This window comes from Miniopterus schreibersii (genome assembly GCF_964146895.1).
Source record: "Miniopterus schreibersii genome assembly, chromosome: 7".
NCBI classification, from domain to species: Eukaryota; Metazoa; Chordata; class Mammalia; order Chiroptera; family Miniopteridae; genus Miniopterus; species Miniopterus schreibersii.
Window position 1 is genome coordinate 82,088,336 of NC_138108.1, and position 25,927 is coordinate 82,114,262.

Below are 25,927 nucleotides of genomic sequence, written 5' to 3' on the forward strand. Positions count from 1 at the left end.
TCTCAGTTGTGGTCTTGGAACCAGCATGACCATCCCACATTTACTAAAAAGATAGCATCGTTTTATTTTGCAGTGCCAGCTGATTGTATATCTAACACCAAGAAGGTGCCTCAACAATAACACACAGCTGGAGAGAGAGAAGTGGCCGTGTCACCTCATTGGGTCACAGCCTAATGATGACTCCAGTCTCCAAGGAGGTTTCCGACCCGGCTCAGGCTCTGCTGCTTTGCCCAACTGAAGGATTTGCTTGGTTTGTCTCATTTCATTCAAACTTGATGACGAGCTCCCCATTGATTCGCCCAGCACGGCCCTTGCAGGTGGTGCAGGTGAGCCACAGGGGCCACAGGCAGGTACCTGGTCCTCAGGGGCAGCGCGGCTTCCTGCCTTTGTTCCTTGGAAGGCTTAGAGTTCATTCTCCTTTATCTTTATCTGGGTGAACGCTAGCAACCCCTGCCTGAATTTTCTGAGTGTCTATGCTGAGTGTTAATTAAGACATTTTGGAAAGTTTTCCCTCTTCTTTTACACAGAGTATCCCCTCTCCCGATACGGTCCCTCAGCCATGGCCTCAGCACGTCCAGGGACAGCCTCCACAGCGGGCAGTGCGGCGGGACAGCTTTCCATTTGCAAATGATAAACGATCATTCATTTTCTATGCAGCTGATGGTCTCTTTTCAAATAAATTTTGTCTGCTGGCAAACTTTAGAATAACCGAGTAAGACCCTTTAGGAACCCAAGAACATGACCTTAGTAATAATCCTTTATTTTTATCAAAAAGCTTTTACATCAGTTACTTTTATTTTTAATCTGAGTGTATTTAAAATAGTGTGAAGCTTCCCATTAAAGATGCTGGTATAAAACACTGTTACTCCAATTTCCTCCCTGAAAACAACAACAAAAAATAATAAAAATTAAAATTAAAGAAAAAATGATATCCCTGTCAATGCATGTATAAAGAGGTTAACTATAAGCACACAAACCCAGCCTTTTAAAAAAGTATTACTTTTTTAAATCCTCACCTGAGGATATTTTTTCCATTGCTTTTTCAGATAGAGTGGAAGAGGGAGAGAGAGAGAGGAACATCAATGTGAAAGAGACTCATTGATTAGTTGCCTCCCACGGGCACCCCAAGCAAGGCTGCAACTGAGGTACCCACCCTTGGCCAGAATCGAACCCCGGACCCTTCAGTCCGAGAACCAATGCTCTAACCTCTGAGCGACACCAGCTAGGGCAAGAAAGTATTACTTTTAAAATTTTTTCTAACAATTAAAAACCTACCCAATGAAGTGGTAAAAATTAATCTTAATTGATTTACCTGAAAGGCCTCCCCAAGGTCATGCACAGTTCCAGGGGTTTATACAGCACCAAGGAGATAAGTGTGAGTACTGTTGCATTGTCTGAGGGGAGACATGGACTGCAGGGAAAAGCTATCTAGAGTTGGGTTTGCACATGCACAGAGGAAGTTACCATGTCCGTGCTTCAAAGGTCCTCAGGCATCCGCACACACAGGCTGCTGCTGCAAGGGTGGCCCCTGCACCTGTTTGCGCACACCCTCTGGCTCTCTGATGCTCTCAGGTGATACTTAAGGGCATAATCCAGATGTTGCTGCTTCTGGACCACTCTAGATCCTAAGAGCTGTTGTGAGACCAGCCATTGCTGAGGTGCGCCATGCCCCATGCCCTCTCGGCATTGGGCCACTCTCCACAGCACTCTGTGGGAAATGAGTGCACGTCCCCTCTGTCTTACTGCCTCCAAAGCTCCTGAATCTTGCTGTCTGTCCCTCACAAGGAGCAAGATGAGAGCAGGGCACATACTGAGATGACTTTCAGAAGAAAGGAAGGGGAGAGTTAGTTGTTAATTAGTTTGTTTCTCATACCAGAGACTCAGTGGGTACTGTATAATACTGAAAAACAATAAACAGAACTTTAAGTCCATTGTTTAAACTATAAAGGTAATCTTACATGGCATTAGATCAGGTCATGGTGCTAGGAGTACCTGCGAAGAGGCAGAGGTTGGAGGGTGAGAGGTTGGAAGGTTCCCGTTGAAAATAGAAAAGAAACAAGTCGAAAGTGAGAGTTCAAAGAGGAAAGGGGAGTAAAAGAAATTACATCTGCACTGATTACCTCATATTTTATAGTAGGGTGTCAATAGATGCTGCCAGAGTTTCATAAATCAAGGAATATAAGGTTAAACATATTATTAAAAATGACCAGAAAAACAATAGCAACAACAAAGCAAAACAAAAAACACACAACACTATTAACAACAAAACTGAAAACAAAGCATCAGCTTTCCAGGCTCTCAAAAGAATACACGCATGAGGCGAAGCAAAGGAAAAACAAAACATGGAGCAAAGTGTAAAAAAACATCAAAAGGCACAGGCTAAACTAAAATGTACACATCAAATATAACTCTCATATTAAAAGCGGTAGTAAGATGATCTCATCTTTTATTTTTTAATTTTATTTGAGAGAGAGAGAGAGATTTGTCGTTGCACCTATTTATGCGGCCTTTGGTTGATCCTTGCATGTGCCCTGCCCGGGGACGGAACCCGGAGCGTGGCATATGGGGACAACACTCCAACCGACCGAGGGACCTGACCAGCACCTAAAATATTTCTCAAAATGCATAAAAAATAAAATCCATCCCCATGATGTAAACAAGAGACACAGATAAGACTTGGAAATTTTTTAAGAAAAGTAATGGGTAACAATGTACAAACAAACAGAAGCAAAGAATTCAGGACCCCACCACTAATATTAGCCCGAGTTGAACTCAGAGCACAAAGCAGTGAGTGAAACCAGGAAATGAACTTAATGACAGAAGGCACAACCCCGCGCGGGACCATCATAAATCCTCACAGGAGAAGACATAAGAGTTCATGAAGCAAAACCGAGGAGAAAAGCACGTGGAAACACAGAACCAGTACAAGGTTTTCATGCAGCATTCTCAAGGCCATCAAAAATACAGCAGAAAAATATATACTATTACTAATCCAAATTATTAATTAATATTTTATATGTACTGAGTATATCAAACTTTAAATCATTAAACCAGAACATACCTTTTCTCAGATGCCCAAGAAACACAACTTTTCTGTAGCTCATAAGTTTTGCCACAAAGAATTCAATATACCCTACAAATTAGCCTAGTCTCTGAGCTCTCTGATAGCAATATAAAAATTTAGAAATTAAGTGCAAATAGACAATAAAATTATCAAACCACCAATATTTTCTGAAAGCTCTCTTTAATCCTTGGTTCAAAAAGAAAATAAAAAATCAAATCACACAATATCTAAAAAATATTAATGTTGATAACACCAAGTATCAGAATTTAATTATATTAACACATGTATTATATAATGCGAATAATTTGTAGTAATACAATAAATAGCATATTTTTTGAGGTTTAGCCAAGTTGTAACATGTATCTATACTTTATTTTACTTAAAAGAATCACAAAAGAAAGCCTTCTCCCTACATAAAAATATTTGACGAATTAGATGCAATAAATGTTAATCTAAGATACTATAAATAGCCAATACTAACTGACTAAAGAAAACTATCTAACAGATCAATTGCTACAAAAAATTTTGAAAAAATTGTCATAAAATCATAGCCCCATCAAAAGAAATAGAATTTTTAATGACAAAAATAGGATGTACAATCTCACTCCAAACTAAAATAATAAAAATTAAGTTCAAAATGAAATACAATTTCCAGCGTCAGAGGCAAGATTAACTACTCTCGAATTCTCAGTGAAGAGGGCACTCTGACGTCCTGGTGTAGGGCGTGAAATGGTTCCACATCCACAGAGTGTGAATGGCAATTAGCATTTAATACGTTCCTTTCTTTGACTCTAGGATTCTGATTCTAGTAAGTTATCCTACACATATAACTTCCAGGGTGCTGAAAAATGTGAGCAAAAATGTAAAATGGAGCACTGTTTGTGACAAGAAAAAAAAACATAGGTACTTGCCCATGAAAAACAAAATGTTTAACAAGTTAAGGTCCATCCAAACAATGGAAAATTACAAGCCAATGAAAAAATAAAAGTCCAGTCAGCACTGACAGGCAGTGTGCAGGGGGGTGCTGGCAACTTTCTGTTTCTTCATCTGGATGCTGATGACATGGGGTGTTTTCATTTTGTTAGAACTTATCAAGCTGTATGCTTATGTGCATGTTTCTGTATGCTGTAATGCCGTATCATATATCATGCCATATCATGCCATATCATGCCATATCATATCATGCCATATCATATCATATCATATCATATCATATCATATCATATTGCAGGGGTTGAAAAACAGTTTCTTAAATGGCTAGAAGGTAAATATTTAAAGCCTGAAGGCCATACAGTGTCTGTCACAGCAGCTCATCCTGCCATTGCAGTGGGAAAGAACAATTGATGTATCTAGAATAATGTATGTATCCTAGACAGCATGCAAATAAATTAATGGGGCTGTGGCCCCCTAAAACTTTATTTATAAAGCAGGCATTGAGTCTGTAACCATAATTTGCCACCTTCTGTTATATAGTACATAGAATAAATATGTATATACTATATTATCCTATAATATTTTTTCAAAAGCACGAGTGCATCTATATTTGTAATAGGTTAAGAAAATATAGGTCAAAACAATTAATCTAGAACAACGTATGTATCCTCCAAAAGAGAATATATAAAGCATATATGTACATGTTTGTGGGCGCTCATGTGTGGAGCGTTCTGGAAGTGTTCACAAGACCTCACTCCAAGGGCTTGCTTGTCAGTGGGCCTAAGATCTGGGCTCGGAGAAGCTAAATTTTCACTTTAAATATGCAGAAATTATTTTCATACTTAATTATTCTATGTCTTAAAGTGAGGTTTGTCCAATTAGATCATATATAGTAGATTTATCTACCTAGTATTAAATTTCCTAAAAATAGTAATTTTCCTCCTATAAAAATGGTAACCAAGTGAGGCCAACAGCATTTCTACCTGTCTGTGCAAAAGCTCCTCCGTCATGTAACAGAACAAAACCTGAAGACGAGTTACTGACAGCTCTTTGTTTCATAAACTTATTCCCTCCTTTATTTATAACAGCAAGTCAAAATTTTATTATCTCAAAAAATACCTTTTTTTTCAATTAGTGTTTTGTATTTCCATGGGAAAGTGTGGAAATAAAATAGTGAAGAATAAAATATAGAAGAATATTAATAGCCATCATTTAGTCAGTCACAAATATGCATTACATATTTTATGGGTATGGTTTTCAGTTTCAAAGTTATCAAGATAAATTCCATAACAGAAAAAAAAAATCAAGATTATTGACATAATAAACTTCAATGGTGTGTTTCCATAATCCTTGCACGGTGGGCGGACGCCTTCGACAGCCGCTGCACCTGGAGCTTAACGGAAGGGGTCTGAGCAGAGGGCATGTGCAGAGAACAGACTTAAATTAAGGCGCGTAATTCTAACGTGTGAAAACTGGGAGGGTTAAAACCTAAAAACAGCGTAGTGGCCAGTATTTTTCTGGCTAGCAGAAGGCGTAATGGGAGATTCGGGGTGTAGAATGTGCCGTCAGTGGGGACAGAGTAACACAGACAAGGGGTGGCAGTAGCCGCCGAGCCAAGGTTCTCGCTACGGCCAGGCCGTGCGTGCGTCTCAGCATGACCTGAGGCGGCCTCTTCTCAGCACACTTGCTCTCCTCACATTCTCGGGTTTCTCAGGGATTCACTGAAAATTCTAAAAACTGTACATTATTAAAGCACGGGAACAGAGCCAATTTAAAACAGTTAATGATGTCTTTATGTCAGTGAAGTCATCACCCATTCTATAGGCTTTTCCATTTTTTATCTGTCTCATGGGCTCCTTTGTCATAAATGCTTGTGGTGCTTCATGGTATTGTAGCTCTTTACTAGGTTCTGTAGGAGGGAATTAAATACATACTTATTAACTACTGACTGAGGTTGAACTGAAGACATCCACAAAACGTCTTCTTCAGTGAGCACTAATCTTTTATCGTTAACTTTCAGGAGAGCACATCCTGTCTTACTCTCCAGGGGGCACAGCTCACGCGCATGTGCAGCTGACCTTTCTGGCAGAACTGGAGGAGTCAAGAACTCCAGCAAGACACTGACCATGTTTGGACTGATTGTTTCTTACCTGGTCTCTGCATTAAGAGCCCATCTTAGACCTCTGCCTTGGCTCACTGAGTGCCCCTTCGGTATGAAGTCAATTTGAATTTTTAGGTAACAAAAATGTTATGCTTCTAAACAATAAGTTCTTAGATTCTTATCATTGCCAAACCAATCTTTATATTTAAGATCTGGTAAAGCATCAAAATATCTTTTCTAATGTTAAATACACAGGATATGGGAAAAGTATCAATTACCTTTGATATTTAAAGGGTTAAATGTAATAGTTGTCCATTTCTTTCACTGACAGGTTACCTCCTAAAATATCCTCAAGACACAAAGATGGTCCTATATTATCAGGGTAGACTTTCCTTACTTTCTATAATTGCCCGACTCTCCAACTCAAGCTAGCAACACTTGAAATGATAAGCATGTGTTAAGCGCTTCCCGGCTCTACATTCTCTGCACGGGTTGTGTATAATCCTAAGGGTAGTCTTGGAAAGAGTACTACGATTCTCCTCATTTTCCAGAGGGAGAATCTCCGTGCGCAGAGGTGAGCTGCGTTCACCTGGACTCTTAGCCCCAGACGTGGGAGGTGAAGCCAGGCAGCTGGCGCCAGTGCTTCACCACCTCTCTGTCCTCAGCAGGTGCAAGAGTGGCCAGAAGTCCCAAATATTTCCCAGCACGTATAGATGGAATCTGGTTAAGCTTGGCCTTATGAAGTTATTTGTTGTGAGAAAAGACTCTATTTATTGGTATTAGCTAAATGACCCCAAAAATTTCACATAAATGGTGTCACTAGGTGTCTTAAGCAGTTTTAACTTTCCCCTGCAATTTAGCTGATACAAGGCATTTACCAGACAAACGCTTTCTTAGTTATGTAAGTGGAATTTATGGGTTCCCTGCTACCCCCCATTATCTACAACCACATTATCTCTAACCACAGGGCCCTTCACATTCCTGTAAAACATGGGAAAACTGAAGCTCTGAGAGGATAAATGGCTTGCTCCCTTTCAGGGACAAGAGGCTCTCGGCTGTCCCGCCAGCTTCAAAGCCTGTGCTCATTTGACTGTCCTTGCGGGCCTTTTTCAAAAACAAAACATCTCCCTTTCCCTGGCTGTTTGTCATTCTCTACTACAGGTTCCTTTAAGTTATAAAGCAGAATTGTTTCCACTGCCATTGTTAAAGAAGGGTTACTGTGGACATTGCCACTCAGCTACACATTTTTGAAAAGAGGCCAGTGTTTATTTCCAGACGGACTTTACTACTCTCCTATCTCTGCTGCCTATGAGTCCTGCGACAGTCCAGGTAGCTGAGGCTGATGGACTTAGGCCAGAGTGGGTTGGCTCACTGGAGATGTCCCCTGCAGCAATTTTTACAGAAACCAGTTTTTGGTATTTTCCTACTTTGGAATAACCATGACTATTCTTTTTTATTATTATTATTTTATTCTTGTTTAAAATATTACAGATGTCCCTTTTTCTCCCCAATGACCCGTTCCACCCAGTTCCTTCCCCCTCCCCAGTCCCTCTCCCCAACATTGTCCATGTCCTTGGGTTGTGTATATATGCACATAAATTCTTTGGTTACTCTCTCCCCCTCCCCCCACACGCCCTCCTCCATCCCTCTGACATTCATCAGTCTGATCCCTGCTTCCATGTCATTGAATCTATTCTGTTCATCAGTTTATTAAGTTCTTTAGATTCCACGTATAAGCGAGATCATGTGATGTTTGTCTTTAGCTGCCTGGCTTCTTTCACTCAGCATAATATTCTCCAGGCCCATCCATACTGTCCCAAAGGGTACGAGATTCTTCTTCTTTACAGCTGTGTAGTATTTCATGGTGTAAATGTCACACAGCTTTTTTATCCACTCATCTACTGATGGGCACTTGGGCTGTTTCCAGATCTTAGCTATTGTAAACTGTGCTGCTATGAACATCGGGGTACATATATCCATTCTGATGAATGTTTCAGGATTCTTAGGATACATTCCTAGGAGTGGAATCACTGGGTCAAACGGCAGCTCCATTTCTAATTTCTTGAGGAACCTCCATACTGTTTTCCATAGTGGCTACACCAGTGCACCAGTCTGCATTCCCACCAGCAGTGCACAGGGTTCCCCTCTGTCCACACCCTCGCCAGCACATGTCGTTTGCTGATTTGTTGATGGAGCCATTCTGACAGGTGTGAAGTGACACCTCATTGTGGTTTTAATTTGCATCTCTGATGATTAGCGACTTGGAGCATTTTCTCATGTGTCTCTTGGCCACCTGTGTGTCCTCTTTGGAGAACTGTCTATTTAAGTCCTTTGCCCATTTCTTAATTGGGTTGTTTGTCTTCCTCTTGCTGAGTGCTATGAGTTCTTCGCACACTTTGGAAATTAGCCCCTTATCAGATGCATCCTTGGCAAATATGTTTTCCCAGACCATGGGGTTCCTTTGTATTTTGAGGCTGTTTTCTTTTGCTGTGCAGAAGCTTTTTAGTTTGATGTAGTCCCATATGTTTATTTTTTCCTTTGTTTCTCTTGCCCCAGGAGATGTATCAGTGAAAAGTCCACTATGTGGGATGTCTGTAACTTTACTGCTTATGTTTTCTTCCAGGATTTTTATGGTTTCGTGACTTACATTTAAGTCTTTTATCCATTTTGAGTTTATTTTTCTGTACGGTGAAAGTTGGTGGTCTAGTTTCATTCGTTTGCATGTATCTGTCCAATTTTCCCAGCACCACTTATTGAAGAGACTGTCTTTACTCCATTGGATACTCTTGCCTCCTTTGTCAAATATTAACTGACCATAATGGCGTGGGTCTATTTTTGGGGGCTCTGTTCTGTTCCATTGATCTATATGCCTGTTGTTGGACCAATACCAGGCCGTTTTGATTACAGTGGCTTTGTAATATAGTTTGAAGTCTGGTAATGTGATCCCTCCCACTCTGTTCTTTTTTCTCAAGATGGCTGCAGCTATTCGGGGTCTTTTTTGGTTCCATATAAATTTTCGAAATGTTTGTTCTAGGTCTGTGAAATATGCTGTTGGTATTTTCATAGAAATTGCATTAAATTTATAAATTGCTTTGGGTAGTATAGACATTTTAATGATATGAATTCTTCCACTCCATGAGCATGGTATCTTCTTCCACTTGTTTAAATCCTCCTCTATTTCTTTTTTCAGTGTCACACAGTTTTCTGAGTACAGGTCTTTTACATCCTTGGTTAAGTTTATTCCTAGGTATTTTATTTTTTTAGTTGCAATGGTAAATGGTATTGTTTTCTTAGTTTCTCTCTCTGAAAGTTCATTGTTGGTGTATAAGAATGCCATTGATTTCCAGATGTTGATTTTGTATCCAGCTACCTTGCCAAATTCGTTTATCAAATCTAGTAGTACTTTGATGGACTCTTTAGGGTTTTCTATGTACAATATCATGTCATCTGCAAATAATGACAGTTTTACTTCCTCCTTTCCAATTTGGATACCTTTTGTTTTCTTCCTGTCTGATGGCTGTGGCGAGGACTTCCAGTACTGTGTTGAATAAGAGGGTGAAAGTGGACATCCCTGTCTTGTTCCGGTTTTTAATGGAAATGGTTTTAGTTTTTGCCCATTGAGTATGATGTTGGCTGTAGGTTTGTCGCATATGGCCTTTATTATGTTGAGGTATGATCCCTCTATTCCCACTTTGCTGAGAGTTTTTATCAGAAATGGGTGCTGGATTTTGTCGAATGCTTTTTCTGCATCTATTGATAAGATCATATGATTTTTGTCCTTCATTTTGTTTATGTGATGTATCACATTTATTGATTTGCGGATGTTGTACCAGCCTTGCATCCCCGGAATAAATCCCACTTGGTCGTGATGTATGATCTTTTTAATGTATTGCTGGATCCAGTTTGCTAGTGTTTTAGTGAGGAGTTTAGCATCTATGTTCATCAGGGATATTGGCCTGTGATTTTCTTTCTTTGTAGTGTCTTTATCTGGTTTGGGGATTAGGGTGATGCTGGCCTCATAAAAAGAATCTGGGAGTTTTCCCTCCTCTTGAATTTTCTGGAATAGTTTGAATAGAATAGGTATTAATTCTGCTTTGAATGTTTGGTAAAACTCGCCTGTAAATCCATCTGGTCCAGGACTTTTGTTTGCTGGGAGTTTTTTGATTACTGCTTCAATTTCATTAGTTGTTACCGGCCTATTCAGGTTTTCTGCCTCTTCTTGATTCAGCTTTGGAAGGTTGTATGCTTCTAGGAATTTGTCCATTTCCCCCATGTTGTCCAATTTGTTGGCATATAGTTGCTCATAATATTTTCTTACAGTCCTTTGTATTTCTGTTGGATCAGTTGTTATATCTCCTCTTTCATTTCTGATTTTATTTATTTGGGTCCTCTCTCTTTGTTTCTTAGTGAGTCTGGCTAACAGTGCATCAATCTTATTTACCTTTTCAAAGAACCAGCTCTTGGTTTCATTGATTTTTTGTATTGTTTTTTTAGTCTCTATGTCATTAATCTGTGCTCTGATTTTTATTATTTCCTTCCTTCTACTTCCTTGGGGCTTTTCTTGCTGTTCTCATTCTAGTTCTTTTAGTTGTTGTGTTAGATGGTTCATTAGATCTTTTTCTTGTTTCTTGAGATAGGCCTGTAATGCTATGAATTTTCCTCTCAGGACTGCTTTCGCCATGTCCCATAGGTTTTGGGTTGTTGTCCATTTTCGTTACTTTCCATGAAGTGTTTGATTTCTTCCTTGATCTCCTTGGTAACCCATTCATTGTTTAATAACATGCTATTTAGCCTCCATGTGTTTGAATATTTTTGAGTTTTTTTACAGTGGTTGATTTCTAGTTTCATGGCATTGTGATCCAAGAAGATGCTTGATATGATTTTAATCTTCTTATACTTGTAGAGGCTTGCCTTGTGCCCTAACATGTGGTCTATTTTTGAGAATGTTCCATGTGCACTTGAGAAGAATGTGTATTCTGCTGCTTTGGGGTGAAATGTTCTATAAATGTCAATTAACCCTTTGCGGTCATTTGTCTACTCTCAGCCACCAAAGCTTTTTTACCGTTCCGGTCGTATGTCTGCTCTCAGTCACCACAGCAAGAAACCGTACGAATCTTAACTCTATTCATTCATGTACCAGTTCATAATTTCTCTGAAAGCTCTTAATTCTGACCAGTACGACACCCATGTCCAAATTTAATAAGACCGCAAAGGGTTAAATCCATTAGGTCTAGTGATTTATTTAAGGTCTGAGTTTCCCTGTTGATTTTTGTCTTGATGATCTGTCCAATGCTGACAGTGGGGTGTTAAAGTCCCCCACTATGATTGTGTTGCTGTCAATCTCCCCTTTGAAGTCCCCCAAGAAATTTTTTATATATTTAGGTGCTCCTGTATTGGGTGCATAAATGTTCATAAGGGTTATTTCCTCCTGTTGGATTGATCCCTTTAATAATATGTAGTGACCATCTTTGAACCATGACCATTCTTTATACAATAGCTTTTTATCCTACTGGAGTTGATCAATGTGTTTACCAAATTATAGATGTTCTGCTATTGCATGGAAAAGGAATCCTTGCTTGTGGTGCTTAAAAACACACTAAACATTCACAACTATTACTCCATTCTGCTGATTTAAATTATCCATTGTTACTCTGCCAGGTTGCACTTGGACTCATTTCGATCAAAAACTCCAAGAATTTATAGGCCACAAGGAAATTGTTGGCTTCTTATTTTGAATCTTGCTCATAGCCTCAGCCATGTTCTCTGTAAACTCTTGTTCATTGCTCACAGCACATTTTTCATTTGACTCATGTACAGTTTAATGTATTAGGCATAGGGTAGCATGACATGCTTTATTTTTACATGGAAACTACTCAGCTTGAACCCTTTACTACATTGTATTGCTCTGCCTGAGTATGCAAGAATAGGATAAAACATTCAACTTTCCCCACCAAGCAGTGTCCACATAGTGGGGAGGAAGTACAGACGGAGGGTAAATTATGGTTTATAATGAAATAAATCACTCATGCATTTCGTTACACCCAAAGCTATGGAATCATGAGACCAGTATATGTGCAGACCTATAAGCATGGACAGATAGTGTTGAATCTTCCTGTGTAATTCCAGGGATGGATCTTCCCATATAACCTAAGGCAAGGCGTTTTCACAGGCACTCTCCCTTTCCTCATTACCACTTACCCTGAGAATGAGGCACCAAGGTTCAAGAACCAGGTCAAAAATCATCTTAATTTTCTTAAAGATGTAAGAACCAGGCCACTTATGCAATCGCCAGAAGACTGCACTGTTTCAGATACGGTTCAGCATCACTGTGCAAAAGCAGTGGAATCTGGTGGCACCTGAAAGTCCTCTCTGCACAGCACTGCTGTGCTTTGTGATGCAGCTATTCATTTGACAAGGAGAAAGTGGATCACAAACTTGGAGAAAGGAAAATACAAACAACGGCGGAGAGGAGGAAAGCGAAAACCAGGGGAAAGATGGGGGCGAGAGGGAGAAGAAGGGAGATGTGGGCCTGCGGGAAGCGAAAACCAGCAACAGCCACAGAAACATAACTAAACGTGGTTCGTTTCAGGTTCACTATTGAAAGAATTTTAATATTTTTTAAATATAGATTTGTTTTTTATTGATTTTAGAGAGAGGAAGGGAGAGGGAGAGAGAGATAGAAACATTGGTGGTAAGAGAGAGTCATTGATCGGCTGCCTCCTGCACGCCCCTGCTGGGGATGGAGCTGCAGCCTGGGCCTGCGCCGTGAGAGGGAACAGAGCACGATCTCCTGGTTCATGGGTCAGTGCTCAACTGCTGAGCCACACCGGTTGGGCAGCATTTTTAAATCTATTCCTTTTCAATGTGTTAATACTTGTTTTCTAGGGGCTAACTGAAAAATAAGTTTGATTAGTGATCCCGTTAAAGTTAAACAAAATAAAGCCTAATGAGGACGTTTAATTCAGATTTTGGCAGTTTGTGTACCTAGTCCCATCTTTACTTGTTGTTTGATTTGTTAAATGAAAGTACCAGGTGGAATGTGTTGGCTCATACACACAGTCTATCACCCTTGACCAGGACAACGCTTTGCAAATTGTACGCAAGCAGCAAGTGCTTGTTTCCTGATTGTTATCTGTTCTGAAAAAGAAATTCCCAGAGGTCTTTGGTTACACTTCTGATTATTTTCTTAAAAAAGATGTAAGAACCAGACCCCTTATGCAACCACCAAAAGATTGCACTGTTTTAGCTACAGTTAAACATTATTGTGTAAAGGTTTTATGGCCTATTTACCATTAGCAAGCCTGTGGCGATTTTGTCTAACATATAAAGAGGTTGAGGATGCTACATAATAAAAGGCATTGCATTATTACTTTCTCCGGTGTTTATTGTAATGGAATAAACCATGATGCATCCTTTAACTCCTCATGCACAAATCCACAGCAATTCCATTGTAATTTACCAGGAAGTAATGCACAACATTTTACAACCTGCCACTTTTCAGAGAGAGCCAGAGAAGCATTTTAATGGGTTAGTAGTTTTTGGTCTACCTTGAGAGCACAGCCATCACTGTATTTCACCCATCAGTGAGGTCTCCTGTCTTCTCTGCATTTCCCATGACATTTAAATTGTACTGGTTCAATACTCCCTCCAATTTCCCTGACCTAAAGAAAGCATTCTTCAATTCTACATTCCTTCTAGATATTGAGCTGCCTCTGACTCCAACCATCTGCCCATATTAAGCTCCTACTGTGAAAATTGCTGATTATAGGGCTGTAGCCTTTACAAGGAAGACAGAGTTTCTTGATTCAAGAACTTACTAAACCCACTATTCATGACAATGCCAGGAACACTCAACCTTGGCCAATCCCTCTGCTCTGCATCGCTGCATGCAGTCCTTACGAGAGCTGTACTATAGTGCAGATGTCATCGTCATCATCATCTTCTCCTGTTGGAGGAAGGAGCAGGGACTACAACCATTAAATAAGGCATCATGACATAAAAGCCAGTGAGTGCCAGGGCTCAAGTTTGAACCCAGTGGTATCTGACACACAAGCCCACACAACGCACCATGTCTTCCTAACGGCTTAGCAAAGAATCCATCATGCACACATAGAAGGCATACATAAATAACTAGAGAACCATGGTGGAGTACAATTAATTGACAATACGTTCATGAGGAGGAAGAAATTATTGTGATGAGTTGGCCTGGGAAGTCCAGTTGAGTATGAAATATAAAGATTTCATTGTACTTAAGTTTTGTTGGCCATATTTTATTCTGTCTTTTAAATACTCTTCCAGAAGTACCCAACTTTTTCAGAATATGAACCAAAACTTGCAAGAATGTGAGGCTGAAATGAGTAAAACACAGAAAACTTTAGGATTAGACACTTAAGAGGATTTTTTTGTCCAAAAATCTTTATTTTAATCTGAGACAATTAAAGCCCATAGAGCAAAACTTCCCCACCACACACACTTTTAGCTAATGACAAAACAGAAAAAAGAAGTCAACCAAGTTTTCCACTACATTATAATGAAAAGTTCTTAGTTTCTTAAAGTACTAATCCAATTATCAAATAGCCTTAGAATTAAAACAACAGTAAATTCAGTGCCACTGAAGGTGAATTAACTCTTGATTTAATCACTCATCTTCTGCAAGAAACAGAGCAGGCTGCTCTGTGCAGCCACATCTTTCCTTTGTAATTTCTTAATTTTTTTCGTTGGTACGTTGGTAGGTACTTTGGTTCACAATTCCCCCATGGAGGGTATAATGACACTAGATAGATACAACCAGTTCATTTTGACAAAAGATGTTTATTGAGTATCCAACTATGTGTCATGTTCAATCCTGGATTCTAAGAAATCAGCATCATCTAATGAGAAAAGAGATGCAAAAACAGGTAATTAGATGATTTCAATATTTTACCCCATTAATTTAGTATTTACTGAGCCAAGTATTATACTAAACCATGAACACAAACAGACATAGTTCTCTCCGTCTACTGATCAAATCATCACAAAATAAGTATAAAATTGCAGCCAGGACAAGTGATTAAAAAGAGAGGTACACAGTGTCACAAAAGTCAGTCATGAAGGAAGTCAACCAAAGTCTACGAAAAGAAGGTGTTCTCTCTTTAGAGGAAAATGTTTGTGTGCACGCGCACATGATAGACTGGTATGACATAAACTAAAAATTTAAAGTTAATGAGAAAAGTATCACAAAGAAAAATGAGGGGAGGAATGACTAGAGGAAAAAGTCATGGGGGGCGGGAAGATTAGACAAAATCCAGGTGACTTCATGCACATCACACCTGCTGGAGCTGTGACGAGGAGTAATGGTGAGTCCAACCAAATGAACTGTCTCCAAGGAGATTTCTGATATGAAGTCATAACTCTCACCAATGTTTTACCCTTAGTTAGTCTACTAAAACTTTAAGTCCTTGTAGTCATTGGCTATTTAAAAGGTATTAGATCCCACAGAGGCTGGAAGTTGGATAAAATCTATCTGAGGGTAGTCAAGGGGCCCTTGAGGCCTTGGTTTCTGGTCATGTCCCACCCTTACAGTTTTTCCAGGATTATGTTCTTGACAGGTGACATGTGACCACAAAATAAGCTGAGCTGTTATTTTTTTAAGTTTTTCCACAAATGTTGATTTAAGATAGTAACCAACTGGTCTATACCATAATGAGGAGAAATTTAGCTAATATCTATTTGAATAATTTGGTACCACCAAGTAAGTGGGCATCTTGGTACCACCAGAGATTGATTATCTGAGTGAAGGGTGCAAAATCAGGGGCTAATCATCGATATTTTATAATGACCTCTTTAAATACTCTGTGGGTTTAGTTAAGGTTATAATCTTGGTCAAAGCTGCTTATGCAGCATTATTATTACCTAGAGCATTTGCTTTAGCTTCCGTATTATCTGTCTTTTCATAAGCCTCAACCTTTATCACAGCCACTTCCACAGGAAGTAGGAGTGCATCTAAAAGTTCTTAAGTTTAAGAAGAGATTCCAGCAGAGGTGGGAAGCCTCCCTTGTTTCCAAAGCATCCCAAAGTTATGTATTATTCCAAAAGCATGATATCTGTATACCTGTTTGCTCTCTGTTTCTCTGTCCACTGAACGAATTCTAGTAAGTGCAATAAGTTTTGCCCCTGGGTTGATTTGACCTCGGGTAGAGAACTACATTTCACAGGGTGGAATAAATTGGTGCAGCATGGTCTACTTAATAACCTCCAATTTCCGGTTTGAGAAGTTATCCACCAACAAATACTGCTAGGTGAGAGTCCTCAGTGGGAGTCTCTACCAAACCTGAGAAAGGTACACAAAGAGCCCCTACTGAGGAAAGACGACCTTGATGCCTCTCTTCTTCTCGTAGGGAATTTGAGATGTTGCACCAGTGAACAGTAATGTGAAACAGGGAAATTTAGACCTTTTACGTCTTAAAGACCTGGGGGGAAATCTAGGTGGAAGCTTCACTGAACCTCTGGAGCATGACTGTCCAGGTGTACGGCCTCCCAACTGATGGCAAAAAGGCACTCACATTCCTGGGCTAGAGACACAGTGAGGAAGAAAGAGCGATGTTCACTGTAGGTAAATTCACTGCAGGTGACTCCAGAAGAACATGATGACACTATCGGTTTTTGGGTTATGTATAGAGCAGATTGAAGACCGATTTTGTTGATGGCCTTGATGTCTTGAACAAATCGATATCTTTGTCCATTTGATTTCTTTACTGGCAGGACCAGAGTATTGTAAGGGCTAGGACAGGGTATGAGAAGGGCTTTAAAGAGAAAGCATTTAACTATAGCTTTAAGTCCTTCCTTTGCTTCTGGTTTCAAGGAATATTGAGGAAATTTGTATAGCAGTTTAGTGGATCTCTCTGAACTTTAATAAGTTCTGCTCCAATTATTTTTCCTATTTCAGTGGAATTTTTAATCCCATAAAATGTTAGTATGGTGTCATGATCTTTATTTGGGGTATAAATCAAACATAATGAAGAAGGTAAAAGTATATCCAGACTAGAAACCACCCAATTATAAGTAGAGGAGTCCTCTGGAACCTCCAGAAATGTCCATTTGCAAAATAAGCCTCTCCCTATTAAATGTGCAGGGATGACATTACAGAGCAGGAAGGGATGTTTTTCAGTCAAAGGCTGAAACTTTACCAGTGAAAGCTGGGAGACTGAGAAAAGCTGTGGGTTATTTAAAATATCTACCAGCAGTTATATGTTTACTCTGAGGGAAAGTTTGAGTAAAGGCAGTATGGTTTGATGTAGGAAGAATAACAGCCATATTCAGGAATTGAGGGGCTGGTCATCTATAATTAATTCACCTTGAGTATTTAAGGGTAAGACAAGAGAGTGGGTGCTTTTTCTTTCCTTGTTGGGTCACCCTCACAAATCTGAATTAAAGGATTTGTCTTTGTCTTTGCAAGATGAGACAATTTTTTTCCCAGTGTATCTTCTATTTACAATATCTATAAGTGTCCTTGTCAGAAGGTGATCACCTGGGCAGTGTGCCACCTAACTATTTCACCTACAGGGCATACACCTATTTTAGGTCCTATTTCACTTTCACTCTAAATGGTCTCCCAGGTGCTGTATTTCAAATAAAGGAGCTAATTGTCATTCTAATTTCTGTTTTTGAATTAGGTCTCCAATTTCACATTTAATTTCATGAAAAAATAAAATTAAATAGCCACTATTTCACTGGTTCCTTCTTTAGCTCCTGATATTGGAAAGTGTTTTCTTGTCAACCCTGAAAATCTCCTACAGTTGTGTTTTCTCTGATTTTCATGTTACTGAACTGAACCAGAGTTTGTTTGCCCACAAGCACAAACAAAAATCAATGCACAAGCAGTGGAGAAAAACTAATTTATTGGGAGAAAAAAAATAGTTTATTAGGATCAATGCCAGTCCAGAGAATGGAAGAGCTTGTGCTCCAAACCACCGGGCTCCCCAGTGGTTCAGACAAGAGGCTTCATAGAGCAAATATCAGGAGTAAGGGCTGTGGAGTCACGGATGAAAGTGATTGGTCAGGAGTGAGGTAAGGGATGTAGATCGTGGTCTCTGGTCTTAAGATCAGACTCAGAGTTTATCAGTCTGGTTACATGGGGATGTGGCTAGGGGATTGTCTGATTTAGGGCTCAGGAACTGAAACACAAGTAAGTCCATGAGGTTATCTTTCGCTCTACAAAACCCCTACCTGTGACCATTAGTCAGGCCTGGCCATCTCTGCTGATTGCCTCAGGCAGTTCATGATGAGTGAGGGAAAGGGCTGAGGCTTCCTTGGCATCCTACAAAGGAACTGGATTGATTTGCTGGGGCTTCATGTTAAATCAATCATACTTTAAATCAGGACCCTCGGTTTCATTCATGATGACAATGCATCTAATCAATTTTTATTGTAAATATTTCAGATGGGGCTTTTAGGAGACTTAACTTTTCTAGACTATTTTTAACCCTCAAGTTTCTTACAGAAAGGGGAACCCAGTAGATCCCGTTCCAGGTTGGTCTAATCAACTTATGACTGCCAGGATTTAAAACCTGGGATCTAACCAACATAGAACTCTTCCATGAATAGTTGCATGTCTTGGCTATGTTTAGAGAAATCCTTAATTCTGCTCAGGTCCAAGGTTTAAATTCTACAGTTGGGAGGGGTGGATCTTTAGAGACAACTGGCATTTTGAGAATTTAGCAAAAAATAGGGGGTCTGGACAGGGGAAGAGAAGGGGGTTGACAAAGATGAGGAAGGAAAGAGAGAAAAAGGAGTGAAAGAGAAAGTTGCATTTAGAGAAGCAGCCGGGTATAAGAAGGGAGAGGATTTACTAGGGAAACGAGTCCCGTTGCTGCCTAAGTTAGTCACATTGCTCATTAACTTTGGCCAAACACTTAGTGAAGCAATTTTGAATGAGAATTTTGCCTGCGGGCCCTTTGCACCAATAAAAAATAAAAATAAAAATAAATTTTAAAAAAAAGGTGCCCATTGGGTCTGAGGAATTCTATTCCCTTTCTTTTCTAAGGTATTTCTTAAATTAACATTTTTGTCCAAATTTTCCCCAGGGTGGCCACTGAAAGCCAAAATTGCCCTTGGTGAACTTATGCCATTAGGAGGTAGGCACAAAAATAAGGACTGTAGAAAGAGTGCATATCAGAAGCAGGAGTTTCCTGGAGAAGGAGACAATGAGCCTTAGCCCATGCGAGCTGGCGATGGTCAGCAGAAACAGGTTGCTCATGCGCTCAGGTCTCCAGGCCCCAAACGCATGGTTGGCCTCTTCCAAATGCAGACCTGGATGCAGGATAAAAACTGAGATGGAAGGAGAACCTCATTCAGCATCTTTAGTCTCAGCAAAACTTGTCCAGGTAGACGTGGGTCCAGTGAGAACCACAAACTCACTGGTCTGTGAGTGATTTTGAACAACAGGCTTGTAAGGCCTACATTTATGTTCTACCCTGTGATTCTCCTTTTTATGACAAACAACACTTTTAGACAGCACAACACAAAGCAGAAGCACAGAAGAGAGCCAATAGGGGTGAGGAAGAATGACCTGATTCCACTAACCATGCCAGTCCAATGGGAACCAATAGTAAAACCCTGCATAAAACCAAGAAAAGGGCTGAGAGGGTAGAGAGCAGAGTTCAGACCTGGTGCTGACTAGGGGGTCGATGTAGAGAGCAGAGTTCAGACCTGGTGCAGCGCTAGACCTGGTGCTGACACCAAGTCAGCACCAACTCAGCAAGCCACGAGCAGGAGGCACAGGTAGGCTCAGGTGTACCACCCCTGGCTGACATGCCACTCCCTCCAGGCCTGTGTGGCATTGGCAGCCTCGCCTTCCTCTAAACGGCCTTTGATGTCATTCTGCTCTTTGTTGAAAGATAACTCGGGTTCGGGTTGGCAGTTGCACAGCACCATCAGTCCATTGCTTGCTGATAAAATGCAGCAGTCCTGCAGCCTTCCGTCAGTCTTGCCCACTCTGCCCCAGTCAGCCCCAGCTGTCAGTGTTTATGCCGAGGCAGCTGATTGGATACATGTACCACAGGCTTAATCTCCTTAGCAAACGGTCTCCCAGCCACAGGCTCAGAACTCTATCTGGACGGGCTGGGAATCTTCTACACTGAGTGCTGGCCTTTTTCTCTTTGCCCCCTTCAATCCATCTCTCACCTCTCCCCTGTTACGCTAAGCAAGAAGAAACCAGGCCACGCCTTCTGCACTATGCTGAGAAATCTCCCCTGCTAAGGATCCAAGTCCATGGCTTACAAGGTCTACTTTTGAAAAAGCAGAACACAACTCAGCCAAGTCCTCTGCACCTTTTGTTTTCTGTAATCCTCATCGGGGATATGTTTTTGTTGATTTGAGAGAGAGAGGAAGGGAGAGAGAGAGAGAAACATCGATGTGAGAGAGAAAGGTTGATCAGTTGCTTCCTGTACATGCCCTGTCTGGGGATTGAACCCCCAAACTTTTGGTGTATGGGACAATGCTCCAACCAATGGAGCCACCCAGCCAGGGCATCCTCTGTATCTTTTAAAAAGGGTCTCCATTTCCTTCAGTTTCCAACAACATATTCCTCATTTCTATCTGGACATCAGCAGAAGCACTTTTAAGAATCATATTTCTACCAACACTCTTCTAAAGTCAATCTAGTCTTTTTTAATTGAGCATCTCAAAACTCCATTACCAAGTTCCAAAATTATTTAACATTTTTAAATTTTTATGACAGCCGCACCTCATTTTCTGGTATCAAAATCTGTTGATTTGTGAGGATGCCTAACAAACTACCACAGATTGGTGGCTAAAACCAAAGGGCTTTACTGTCTCGCAGTCTGGCTGGAGTCTAAAGTCAAGCTGACAGCAGGCTGGTTCCTTCCGAGGCTGAGGGAGAACCTGTTCCACCTTCTGTCCCAGCTTCTGGGGCTTTGCTGGCTGTCTTTGATGGTCCTTGGCCATAAAAGCATCAGCCAATCTCTGCCTTCATCTTCACATGGTGCCCTCCTGGTTCATGTCTGTGTCTACATTTCCCCCTTTTATAAGGACCCCAGTTGTATCCAGTTAGAAACTCACCCTGCTCTAGGATGACCTCACTTTAACTAATTACATTTGAATGACCCTATTTCCAAGATCACATTCTGGGGTACTAGGGGTTAGGACTTTCACAGGTGAATTTGGGGGACAGGATTCAAATTATAACAAACTGTTATTTCATGTATGTTGTGTACTTTTAAAATATATCCTTCTTTCCTTAGAAATTAATAATTTCTAAAGTCTTTAAAAAATAGAATCTAAATATGTGAAAGAAAATTTCTACTTTAGTGAATACCATATGTTTTCTAATTAAAGCTTGGTGTTAAATTAATACACAAAGAAAAACAAAACAGAGACCTGATAATCTCTGAGATTTGAGCCAAAATTTATCTCTGTGATTTCAAGGAAGTGCTAGAAAGCAGTTTAGCTTGTAAGAAAGATTATTTATAGTTTCCATAGTTATAACTGCAAAATGGTTATATCTGAGTCCAATGACAGAGTAGAAGTGGGTAGTTGTCTGGACAATTAAGATATGCAGTATATCTCAGAGGAAATCAGCAAGAGGTAGAGGATCACAGCATGGGGACAGAGGCATTGATTTGTCTGAGAAACTCAGGAAAACCAAAGTCAGACACAGGTCTTCTCATTTTAAATCCTCTGTGCTTTCTACCATATAATACTCCTTGTCTTTACTGATTCAAAATGGAATTCACCCAAAGTACAACCTCATCAGCACCTGGTGAGGGGAGTTCTGTGACCTCAGTCTTCTCACCTGCTCACACAGGTGGCCTTTGAAAAGTAAAGGCAGCCCTGCAAAGAAAAGACAGTGTTATATTATTGAGATCTTAACAGGGGCCCCTCTATATGTGAATGAAGCTTACATCTGAGTGGACTTTCCTCATTCACAAAGACCACCATTCCTAATTTAACCCAACGATGGGCTTCCTAAAAATGTGCATTAAAATAATCTTTGGATCTTTATCTTCTTTCAGATAAAATGCATAGTTTTAATTAAATATTATATGCATTTAGTTATTTAGTTATATTTACATTTAATGTACTTTACATCCCCTGTGACAAGGTTTCTTTCTTGGCATTTGATGACTGAAAAATTGAGACAGAGAAATGAAATTCAACTTGCCAAACTTCATTATGGTTTGACTGGTACTAGTAAGCACTACAGTGAGCGATAGGGGTACCAGTTAATAGGAAATTAGCAGAAGACCAATTCATTCAGAAAGCCAGCTGGTTGGTTTCTGGGCAATGCAGTCATCATGATTCCACAGTTTCTTACACCATTTCCTAGGTTCTTAGCTGCCTCTTGGTTTGCTTCTAACTGTGAAAAAGTAAAGGCTTGTTGTCAAACAAAGAATATTTCACAAAGCACTCTCCACTTAAATTTTTAACAAGCAACAGCTGCCTTTTCGGAGAACACAGTCATTACTCTGTAATTAATGTGAGGTGGCCGGCGGGCCTCCACACTAAACCACTCTGTTTTCCTCTACGTGGAAAGCCAGTTAAACCAACAGGTAGGGAATTTCCAAGGGATTCTTTATAAACTGGGAAGAATGAAAAGAATTAAGGGTATGCATCACAGAACCTGAGCACCATGCAGGCAACCTGGCAAACCATGCAGCAATTTCTAATGGAGACCTTAGCAAAAATAAGAGTGAAAAAGAGAACAGAATAAAGGTGGCATTTACTAAAGGCTCACTCTGTGCTGGGCACTAATCCAAGGCCTTCTCGCACAGTACAGGTTTGATCCCCACCACAGTCCTGGGACATGCGCACTGTTATTATTGGACACCTGCACATGACAGCAGTCTGGCAAGGGAGCTTGCCCAAAGTCATAGCACCCCTGCCGACAAAGTCAGAGATCAGAACCAGCTCTATTATCTAAAACTATAGGTTAAAAGCAATATTTTGGACAAATGCAGTTGTAGATTTCGGAGGAGGAAGAGTTTTGATTGTTGATGATGCAGATAGAACGATAGATTACTGTATGAGTGTTAAGAGTTACATTTAGAAAACCTCTAGTGAAACATTGAAATGTGTTTAGTATAAGTCAGTTTTAAAAAAGACAAAAATGGTATCGACATCTAATATTTAAAAGTGCATCTATAGATATAAAGGCACCATTAAACAAGAATAGATTATGATTTTAAATTTTATGATTTTATTTTTTTCTCTTTTTTATTAATTCTCACCAGAGAATATTGCTTGCATTGATTTTTAGAGATAGTAGGAGGGAGGGAGAGGAGAGAGAGAAATGTCGATGCAAGAGAGACACATTGATTGGTTGCCTCCCACACGTGCCCAGACCAGGGCCCAGGAGCAAACCTGCAACTCAGGTATGTGCTCTTGACCAAGAATTGAACCCTCAACCCTTTGGTGTGCTGGCCGATGCTCTAACCACTGGGCCATGCTGGCCAGGGCAAATTTTACTATTTTAAATTGTGGTGGGACATCGTGTTCTTTAACTACACAGGACGAAGAGAAAAGATCAGAAAGCTATTAAGGTGTTTGATTCTGAAAAGAGTTGATTATGAAAGGAATTGAAGATGCAAATTTGATGATGCTGACGCTTATGCTAATAATGATGATGATGATGATGATGATGATGATGATGGTGCTGCTGCTGATGATGATGCTGCTGATGATGATGGTGATGCTGGTGCTGATGATGCTGATGATACTGATGGTGCTGCTGATGATGATGATGATGCTGCTTATGGTGCTTTCACTGCTCTACAGGTTAAATATCTCCTTAAAAGGTTTTTTAGCAGAAATTTCTATGAGAAAACATGTTTAGACTTCTGAAAAGCTGAATCTTTAGAAAGAATGCTGTCTAGAAAGCAGTATGACCCCTAGAATAAGAAATGTGTATAAATATATTTATATCTCAGTGTTAATGCCAGAATTGCATTAAGTGGAGATGAAAAATAGCTGGGAAGCTGAACTAAGCCAAGTACCAATTGTAACTTAATATTATTTACTTAAGGCTTATTATAAATCTTGTTCGCAATGTGAATATAGTGAATACTTAATACTAAGAATGCGATTATTTTAATAAAAAAGATGTTTAAGGAATAGGAAAAATGTTTTTGTGGAAACATATCTGAATGTGGAAATAAGTGATTTAATTCTCATTTTTCTCATTTATCCACATTTACATCTATTAAACCAAACACTGTTAAATAATCATCACCAACCTCCTTGTTTATAAACTCAGGCCCATTCCATCCTGGCAATGCTGCCTGAAGTCTTGTCTGGAATCACACTGGCAACAACTGCAAAGTACAACTTAAAAATACTTAGTTAAAAAGAGAGAGAAACTGAGTCACCATAATTGGTGTAGGAGAATGAGGAAAGCTGATGGGCCTCTAGCTGTTCCCTCCCAACAACAGACAAATGAAGGAAAAATACAGAAGTGGCAGAATCTAAGCTTGGTTTGAATAAAAGTTTTAGAGGAAAGCTGTAAACAGGCCAAAAGTGTACCCAGATCTCCAAAAAGTTCCATATGGGAACCCCGAGGACTTGAGTTTAGAACGCACAGAAATTGTGTGGAGAGGTCTGCGCTCACACACTCCAGAAAATTGAAGATTTGAGTCATATTTACCTGAATATTCAGATGGAAGAGCACCCTGAATGACATCTGAGCACCACAAGCCTAAAGCTGAGAATCTGGACCCCAGTGCAACGCAGTGTAGATGAACTACCTCCTTAGAGCTGAGCCAAAGTGCCCACTCACCTTGACAGCCAAACTAGTAGATCTGCAGGTCATGGAAGAAAGATGACCATTCCTGCCTGGGCCATGCTGAGGTCAGGGTCAGAAGTTAGTGGTGCCACAACCCTGAGATCAGCATGAAAATGTATAGGGGTGATGTCTAAGCCAGGGCAGGTAGAGAGCACTACATCCAGAACACTCACTGGACTGGTGTCCTGGCCAGGGTATGAGGGAAAAGGAAGGGATTTAACTAGCCACCTGGAGGAAGCCCTGGAAATTGGTGGTAAATGCAGCTCTTATTGACACTCAGCCCTGGAAGAGGAAAGGAGAACCTTGACCACCCAGCTAAGAATAATTGAGAAGGGCTTTCACCCTGCTTCATCTCCTGGGACAGACGTCCTCAGAGCCTGGTCTCTAGCTAAGACTGTGAAGTGAGCCTGGAATCTACTGGTCACGGACCCACCGATGCTCGACTACATAGGGCATCTGTGGAAGGTGGTGCCAGATTGAAGGGAGGGATTTTGAGTTGCAGTCAGAATGTGCCACTGAAATGTTCCAAGAGAAGCAGACCTCAGATGTGGAGAAGCAATGGTGATTAATAGAAAATTTGCATGGTCCAGAATTAGAAATTTTACAAGGTGAAAAGTCATAAATCTCTTTGTCTCCAAAGCAGGACATCCAATGGCACTCAACAGGCATGAAGGAGGGTGGCAGGTTTCTGAACTTGCACCAACAGGAAGAATAAAAGACTGGGAAACGTAGTCAGACTTTGCAGTGAGCTCTATACCAACCCTTGTGGTAGCAGTTTGCAAGGTCAGATACAACTAAGAGAGGTGGTAAGGAAATGATTGACGGTGAGATCCAGCTGAAGAAATAAAGCCTACATCAAACGCTGAACTTTTTGCCCCCAACTCTTGCAAATTTGGGGAAATAGAAGACTGCTACCTTCAGAAAGCAAACCTCACAGAGATCTGGAAGTTTAAGCTCCGATTCCCAGAGCCAAAGCTTGTGCAGGAAGCTAAACCCCCAACCAGGAAGGGTCCTTAGGAGATATCATTATTAAGCTTCTCAAGTCTGGTATGAG